This window comes from Cervus canadensis, chromosome 11 (assembly GCF_019320065.1).
Source record: "Cervus canadensis isolate Bull #8, Minnesota chromosome 11, ASM1932006v1, whole genome shotgun sequence".
In the NCBI taxonomy this organism is placed as follows: domain Eukaryota; kingdom Metazoa; phylum Chordata; class Mammalia; order Artiodactyla; family Cervidae; genus Cervus; species Cervus canadensis.
Genome location: NC_057396.1, coordinates 52,914,184 through 52,921,252, shown reverse-complemented (window position 1 = coordinate 52,921,252; position 7,069 = coordinate 52,914,184). Strand labels below are relative to the sequence as shown.

The following is a 7,069-nucleotide window of genomic DNA, read 5'->3' as shown; positions in this document are numbered from 1 at the left end:
TCCCTGCTTGAGGTTGGGCGGGGGCACTATAAGTAGTCCAGCAATGAGCAGCATGGGTTTTAAAGTCAGACAAGGAGTTCAGATCCCATCACTCACTGGCAGGACAACTTGGGTGAATTTGTAATCACTTTCTTGAAAGGGGAAAGGAATAGTAATACTTGTCTCTTAGAGTTGTTCTGAGGATGACATGAGACAACACTGGGGAAAGAAGTATGGCAGAGCCTGGTGAGCAGCTAGATTATTTTATGATTACATAAAAATAGTCAGCCCAGTACCCGGCACTGAGGAAATGCTTCATAAACGGCAGCTGTCTCATGGGATCTTGGAATGCCAGCACTGGGAGGGATCTCATCTGAAGCCAGGTTAATTCTATCTCCTCTTACAGGTGAGGAGTCTGAGGACCAGAGAGCACCATTGGCTGGTCCAGGACCACACTCCTAGCTCATGGCAGAGAGGGCTGACCACATCACGCTGCCTGCCTTCTTCTCTCCTTTTGAAGACCACTCTGTTTTGCTCATCATACTTAGTTTGGGGTTTTAAAAGCCGGGTTTGCGAGAGGAAATTCCATTTTGCAGAGTCTCTCTGAAAGGGTCCTGGTTTCTAGTCCTATTTGATTTGGGAGTCAAAGGCATGATGGGGGAAAAAAGAAAAACACTAGACTTGGCAGCTGCAGACATGGGTTCAGATTTTACCTGTAAATCATCAGTTCTGTGGTTTTGGGTCAGTGACTAAACTCTGAGATTCAGTTTCCACAGTCCTTCCCAAGGTCTGTCTAACTATTTTTGGATGCACATGTGGGCTAGGGTACTCCTGAATCCCCTGCATGTGGTGCTGAGTCCCACAACTCTCATGGGTCACTTTTGTTCATGGATGGATGTGTAATTAGTTGTTAAAAGGGGGGAGGGAAAGAATGTCTTAAGCTGCCGTGATGCTGACATTGGCCCTGAGACTCAGTTTCTCCTTTGGTAACATGGGGATATAAAGAGTACCCACCTCAAAATGTGCTGATGAAGACTACTGAGTTAATATAAAGAGCTCAGAACACGGCTGGACACATAATACACAATAAACATTGCTGTTACCATTTTTCCTACAGGTCAGGTGCACGGTCTAGGTACTCGGAAGCTTTTCCTGCCCCAGGCTAATTTTGTGCCTTGGTGGTTGAGTTGGTGGTCTTGGTCACAAGACAAGGGGGTAGCCGAGCAGCTATAGGTGGAGTGGTGGCACGAGAATACCCAGAATTCGTGGGAACAGGAGGGCACGGACTTATCTGGCATGCATTTGGAATGGACATCCGAAGCCTCTATGGTGGTGGCTGTGAGAGACACATATTGCATCATGCTTGCTATTTTTTTTTTTGTGGCTGGAGCAGAGCAGAAGCTTTTCTTGGTTCAAACAGGAGTCACAAGCAAGGCCAAGCAGAGAAGCAGGGCAGCTGTCAGGAGAATTCAGGCTGGGGTGGGCTGAGTGCCTGGGCCGGCAGCCTGCAACAGGGAGGAACCCTGCACAACAGTGACCCACCCCTCGTCCAGCTGCTTGGGAGGAGGAAGGAAACTAGCATTTTCCCACTGCCATTGTGTGCCTGACAGGTTCATCAATCTTAGCTCAGCGCATCCTCTTAACCTCTCAAGCTGGTTGAGAGGCTCTTTTTTTTTTAACCAAAGAGGAAGAGGAGAGGAGAAGCGTCCAAGGGCACGGGGAGGCACGGAGCCAGCCTACAAGCCTGGAGTCTCGATGCCGAAGCCCACCTTCCTTCCATGGCTTTGGATAGACCTCGCTGGCCCAGCCGCATATCAGCGGCAGCATCTGGCTTATCCTTAATCAACACGTGCGTGGCCAGAGGAGACAGAAATGCTCGAAGAGGCAGCCAGCTCCTGGCGCTGATGGCTTAACAAAAGGGGAAGCTTGAGCCCAAGCCTCCTTCCTGGTTCGAGTATCCCTCGCTGGCCGACCCCGTCTTTCACCTTCCGGCTCCCAGGGACCTGGACAGACCCTTGGCCTGGAGGGGGCAGCCTGTCCCAGTGCCAGCTCAGCGGGCTTGGCCCTTGTAACAATAGCTGGAAGGGCCTTTTGGAGCAAGTACTTCCTGAAGTGCCCAGAACAGCCGCCGCCGTCCTGGGGCGCAGGAACAATCACCGCGCAGGCCAGCTCCCGCCCTCCTGGGAGCCTCGGGGACTGAGGCTTCGGGCTCCAGGAGGGCTGCGAGGGTCAGGAGGGCCAGGCAGACCCGAAGAGCAGGGCTCGGACCGACCACGAGCCTGCACAGTGCAGGTCAGACCTCAGATTGGGTTTTTTTTTTTTTTCCCCTTTCCACATTGAAACTGGAGGGAAAAATCCTAGAGTCTCACTTTTCCTTACCTTTCCTGTAAACCAACTGCCTCATCCTTGATCTTTGTACATCTATCATTTTTCTTTAGGCTTTGTAAACAGGGAAAGGGAAAAGGAAAAAACAAAAAACAGCCAAAAGGAAGAAATAATTTCTGGAATCAGATGATGCACTCATTTAATCATTCAGCAACACTGAAGGAGGCCTGGTATGTACAAAACACAATGGGGAACAAAAACGGATGACTCAGTATTCACTCACTTAATCGACTTATCTACTCATTTCATACAAATGACACAGCCCTGCCCCAGTGCCAGGAGTTGTGGACGTGGCGATGCCTGGGTGGCTTGGGCTCTGCCCAGTGTGGGTGGCAGATAAGTGAGCCAGGAGTTGAAATACCCAGTTTATGTGATGAGTGCTAGAAGGGGAAGTGTAGGGTGATGAGGGGCATGCAGGAGGGCAGCGGAACCCAGTCAAGAGTCTGAGAAAAGGAACTGGAGGAAGCCTGGGGGAAGATAAATCAGGCCGTGCAGTGGGGGAAGTTCTCCCAGGAAGAGATACTGGCATTTGTGAAGCTGGATGGGATAGGAATGCATGTTTTCCAAGAAACATGAAGTAGGTCCCTGTGCCCAGTTTGTGAAAGGAATGATCACCTTCAGCGGTCATGACTCCAGCCCACCTGGGTTAGAGTCCTCGCTTGGCCACTTCTTACTGTGTGTGCTTGGCCAAGCTGTCAACCTTTCTGTAAGGAACTTTTCTTGTCTGTCAAATGGAGAGAATGAAGAAACCAGTCTGTACTTCCTAGGTTGTGATCAAGATTATGATGAGTTAACACATGAGAAGGGCTTCAGGGCTGTGACTGGTGTGCAGTAAGCCCTAGGGAAGTCACAGCTAGGGAGAGGTGGGGATAGCAACAGGAAGCTTGGAGAAATGAGCTCCAATCGTGGGCCAGGCTCTAGCAAACTGGGCTTCCCAGGTAACACTAGTGGTAAAGAATCTACCTGCCAATGCAGGAGACACAGGAGATGTGGGTTCAAACCCTGGGTGGGGAAGATCCTCTGGAGAAAGCAATGGCTACCCACTCCAGTATTCTTTTTTTTAATATAAATTTATTTATTTTAATTGTAGGCTAATTACCTTACAACATTGTAGTGGTTTTGCCATACATTGACATGAATCTGCCACGGGTGTACATGTGTTCCCCATCCTGAACCCCCCTCCCACCTCCCTCCCCATCCCATCCCTCTGGGTCATCCCAGTGCACCAGCCCAGAGCTTGGAGAATCCCATGGACAGAGGAGCTGGTGGGCTATAGTCCACAGTGTTGCAAAGAGTCAGACACAACTGAAGCCACTTAGCCCACACACACACTCTAGCAAACCAAGTAGAATCAGAAAGACCCAGCTCCTGCCCTTGGGAAATCTGCAGTACTGAGTTGGTAAGAACTTGGACCTGGAATCAGAGACACATGGATTCCAGTCTCATCTCATCTGTGTGATCTTGGGCAAATTATCTGTCCTTCCTGAGCCTCACTTTTCTCCTCTGTAAAATGGGTATAATGACAGTATATTTCTTATATGGTTAGGGTGAGAATCAACTGAGATAATTTATATTAAATAAATAGCATTGCAAACACAGTGTTAGAAAAATGGTAGTTATGATGGCAGCTGGTATAAGATGAGAGAGAAATAACCCCAATATTAATATAAGTGCAAATATCTTATAATAATCAAGAGGATGGTGCCCTTGGATACTGTGGCTACAACCTCTCAGCGGTTCCTACAATAAAGAGTGCCTTTTCACTGACTTCATCTCCTGTCTTCATCTTTCCTGCTTGCTTTCTACTTTAGCTATCCTATTTACATCTATACTGGAAGGCTCCACTTCCAAACCTTTGGATCACAGGTGAAACATCATTTACCAGCAGAAGTCTTCCCTGACCACAGGCGTGGTCAAGTTTATGTCCCCCTGCTATACGCTCTCTAGTACCCTTTATTTTGGTTAGTGTCTGTTTTCCCATTTAGCTATAAGCACCGTGAAGTCAGAGATCATATCTATTTTACTTATTATTATATCTGTGGCACTTAGTATAATCCCCAGGTCAAGAAGCCGATAAATATTCATCAAATGAATGAATATCAAGAATACAGCACAAGATTCAATTCTTAGACAGGGAGAAGCTGCCCCTTTATGTTCTCTAAGTCAAAATAGCAGACCCGAGACCCCTGTTTCTCTGTCTGGACAGCAGTGTAATTGATCCATCCCACTGTAATGAACTGGAGGGCTGATTAAGAGCTTATGTAAATGTCAAAACCTTTGGCAGCCCTTCATTTACCTCCGCTTTTGCCATGACTCAAAGCACGGAGATTTGTCAGAAGAGAAAGCTTTCAGAGAACACCCACACCCAACAGTGGAAACCTTAGAAGAGTGGAGCGCAGGGGAACGTCCCTCGGTGAAGGCTTAGGGGGTTCTGGACAAGTTTTCAAAGGCATATGGAGACAAGATGTCAGTGTGAGCTTGTTTCTCTGACAGAATCTGAAATGCTTTTAACCAGCAAGTTTCCAAGAGGCTTTTAAGTGAAGAGGTTAATGTTGTCGGTTTATAAATAAATGGATGTTTGTGGTGACTTCACCGTGGTTCACGTGACAGGGTGAACTGTGGGGAGAGGAGATGGTGCTTTGAATCAATAGCTTAACTGCTTCTTCTGCCTTTTGGTTCAGTGAGTAGGAGGAGAGAGAGCCCTGAATGAGTCATGGGGGGAACCTTTCTTTCTAATCCTAGCCTTGCCTCTGATTAGCTGTGTGTGACTGTGGGCACAAAGTAATAGTTCTCTGCCTCTGTTCCTTCATTTGTTCAATGAAAAAAAAAACCTCATTAAAGTATTGTAAAATTAACCTGTAGTAACGGTCTCTAGAATTCATGGAGTCCTTACTATGTGTCAGTACTTCTATGAACTTTGTTGATCTTCTCAGCAACCTATGAGATAGGTTTTACTGTTATCGCCCCCATTTTACAGATGAGGACACTGAGGTACAAAAATTAAACACCTTACCTTCCCAAAGTCACACTGCTGCTAAGTGGTGGAGCCAGGATTTGAACACAGATTGCCTGGCTCTGGAATTGGTTTTAATAACTGTGCTACACTATACTATCTCTCAAAGTTGGGGTGGGGGGCACATGGCTTGGGAAGGGCTTTAAGAGGAAGAGAGCCCAGTTGCTTCTTGGCTAGCCAGGATCTCAACAGAGTCTTCAGTGGGAAAGAGAAGTGGGGAGTGGTGGCTGAAGAGATATTATGTCTCTATGGTAACTGCCCCTTTTGGAAGGTGAACTTTTTATTTTTATGGCTACTATTGGGGAATTAGAATGCTGAGACCCTGAGCTGGGAGACAGGTATGGACTTAGGTCCAGGGTTGGCTACTTGTGTAACTGTTAGGGTGAATTACTAATCTGATCTGAGCTTCATAGCTCACCTGAAAAATGGACCTAGAGATTATCATACTAAATGAAGTCAGTCAGACAGAGAAAGACAAATGTTGTGTGATATCACTTATATGTAGAATCTTAAAAAAGGATACAAATGAACTTATTTACAAAACAGAAATAGACTCATGGAACACAGAAAACAGACTTAGGGTTACCAGAGGGGAAGGTGGGGAGGGATACATTGGAAACTTGGGATTAATAGATACACACTACTATATAGAAAATAAATGATAAAGATGCACTGTACAGCACAAGGAACTATATTAATATCTTGTAATAACTTGTAATAGAAAAGAATCTGAGAAAGAATATATATTTCTAACTGAATCACTTTGTTGTACACCTTAAACATTGTAAATCAACTGTATACTTCAATTAAAAAATTGGACTGTCAAGATTATAGGGTGTTTTATGAATTACATAAGAAATTACATAAGAGGTACTCAGTGAGTTTCTCCCCCCTTTTTCTCATAGCAGCAAGAAGATGAATTTATTTAATCACACCTTAAAAGTGGCTTGGGATATGTTTATTCTCTGGGTTCTTCAGACAAGCTGCATTTGTCTATCAAAGAGCAATTTCCTGGTCCTTTGGTCTGAGGCAAATGGCCATTTCCCATGAGGTTTTAGCCTTGTTAGGGGTAGAGTCTCAGCCCCATTTCAGTGATGAGCTGGAAATGGATATGAAATATGAGACCATTGGGTTCCATACACTTTTACTGGGCATCATTTCCATGCCATGTGTCCTGATCTAGGGACTTGGTTGTTCAACCGTGAAGCCAACTGGATGATTGGCTGTGGCCTTTTCTGTGAGACCCGAGGAACTGGCTAAGGCTTCTTATTAAGGAAGCAGGAAGCCAAGCTCACCAGCAGATAAACCCAAGCCAGCCTCCAGGATGGCTTCTTGGAGTCATTTGCCAGAGAGTCCAGATGCAGGGTCCAGTGAGGTCAGGAGGGACAGGGAGTATACACAAAATTTTTAAAGCTGGATTGGATCTGGAGGAGCTTAAGATCCTAGTGGGGAAGGTTCTAGATAAGCCCAGGTAGACATGTGTGTGTGCATGCTTAGTTGCCCCAGTTGTGTCCCACTCTTTGTGACTCCAAGGACAGACTCTAACTCCCCAGGCTTCTCTGTCCGTGGGATTCTCCAGGCAAGAATACTGGAGTGGGTTGCCATGTCCTCCTCCAGGGAAACTTCCTGACCCAGAGATCGAACTGATGTCTCCTGTGTCTCCTGCCTTGCAGGTAGAGTCTTCATCACTGG

At 46.4% G+C, this 7,069-nt stretch overlaps 1 long non-coding RNA gene across 1 annotated transcript in view; it reads left to right on the top strand.

The window, feature by feature from the left end:
* Positions 1–1,407: 1,407 nt before the first annotated feature.
* Positions 1,408–7,069, top strand: part of LOC122449789 — a 29,387-nt gene continuing 23,725 nt past the window's right edge. Inside the window, exons 1-2 of the long non-coding RNA XR_006272023.1 lie at positions 1,408–2,271; positions 2,418–2,534. This is a non-coding gene — a long non-coding RNA (uncharacterized LOC122449789). The remainder of the gene's footprint in view (positions 2,272–2,417; positions 2,535–7,069) is intronic.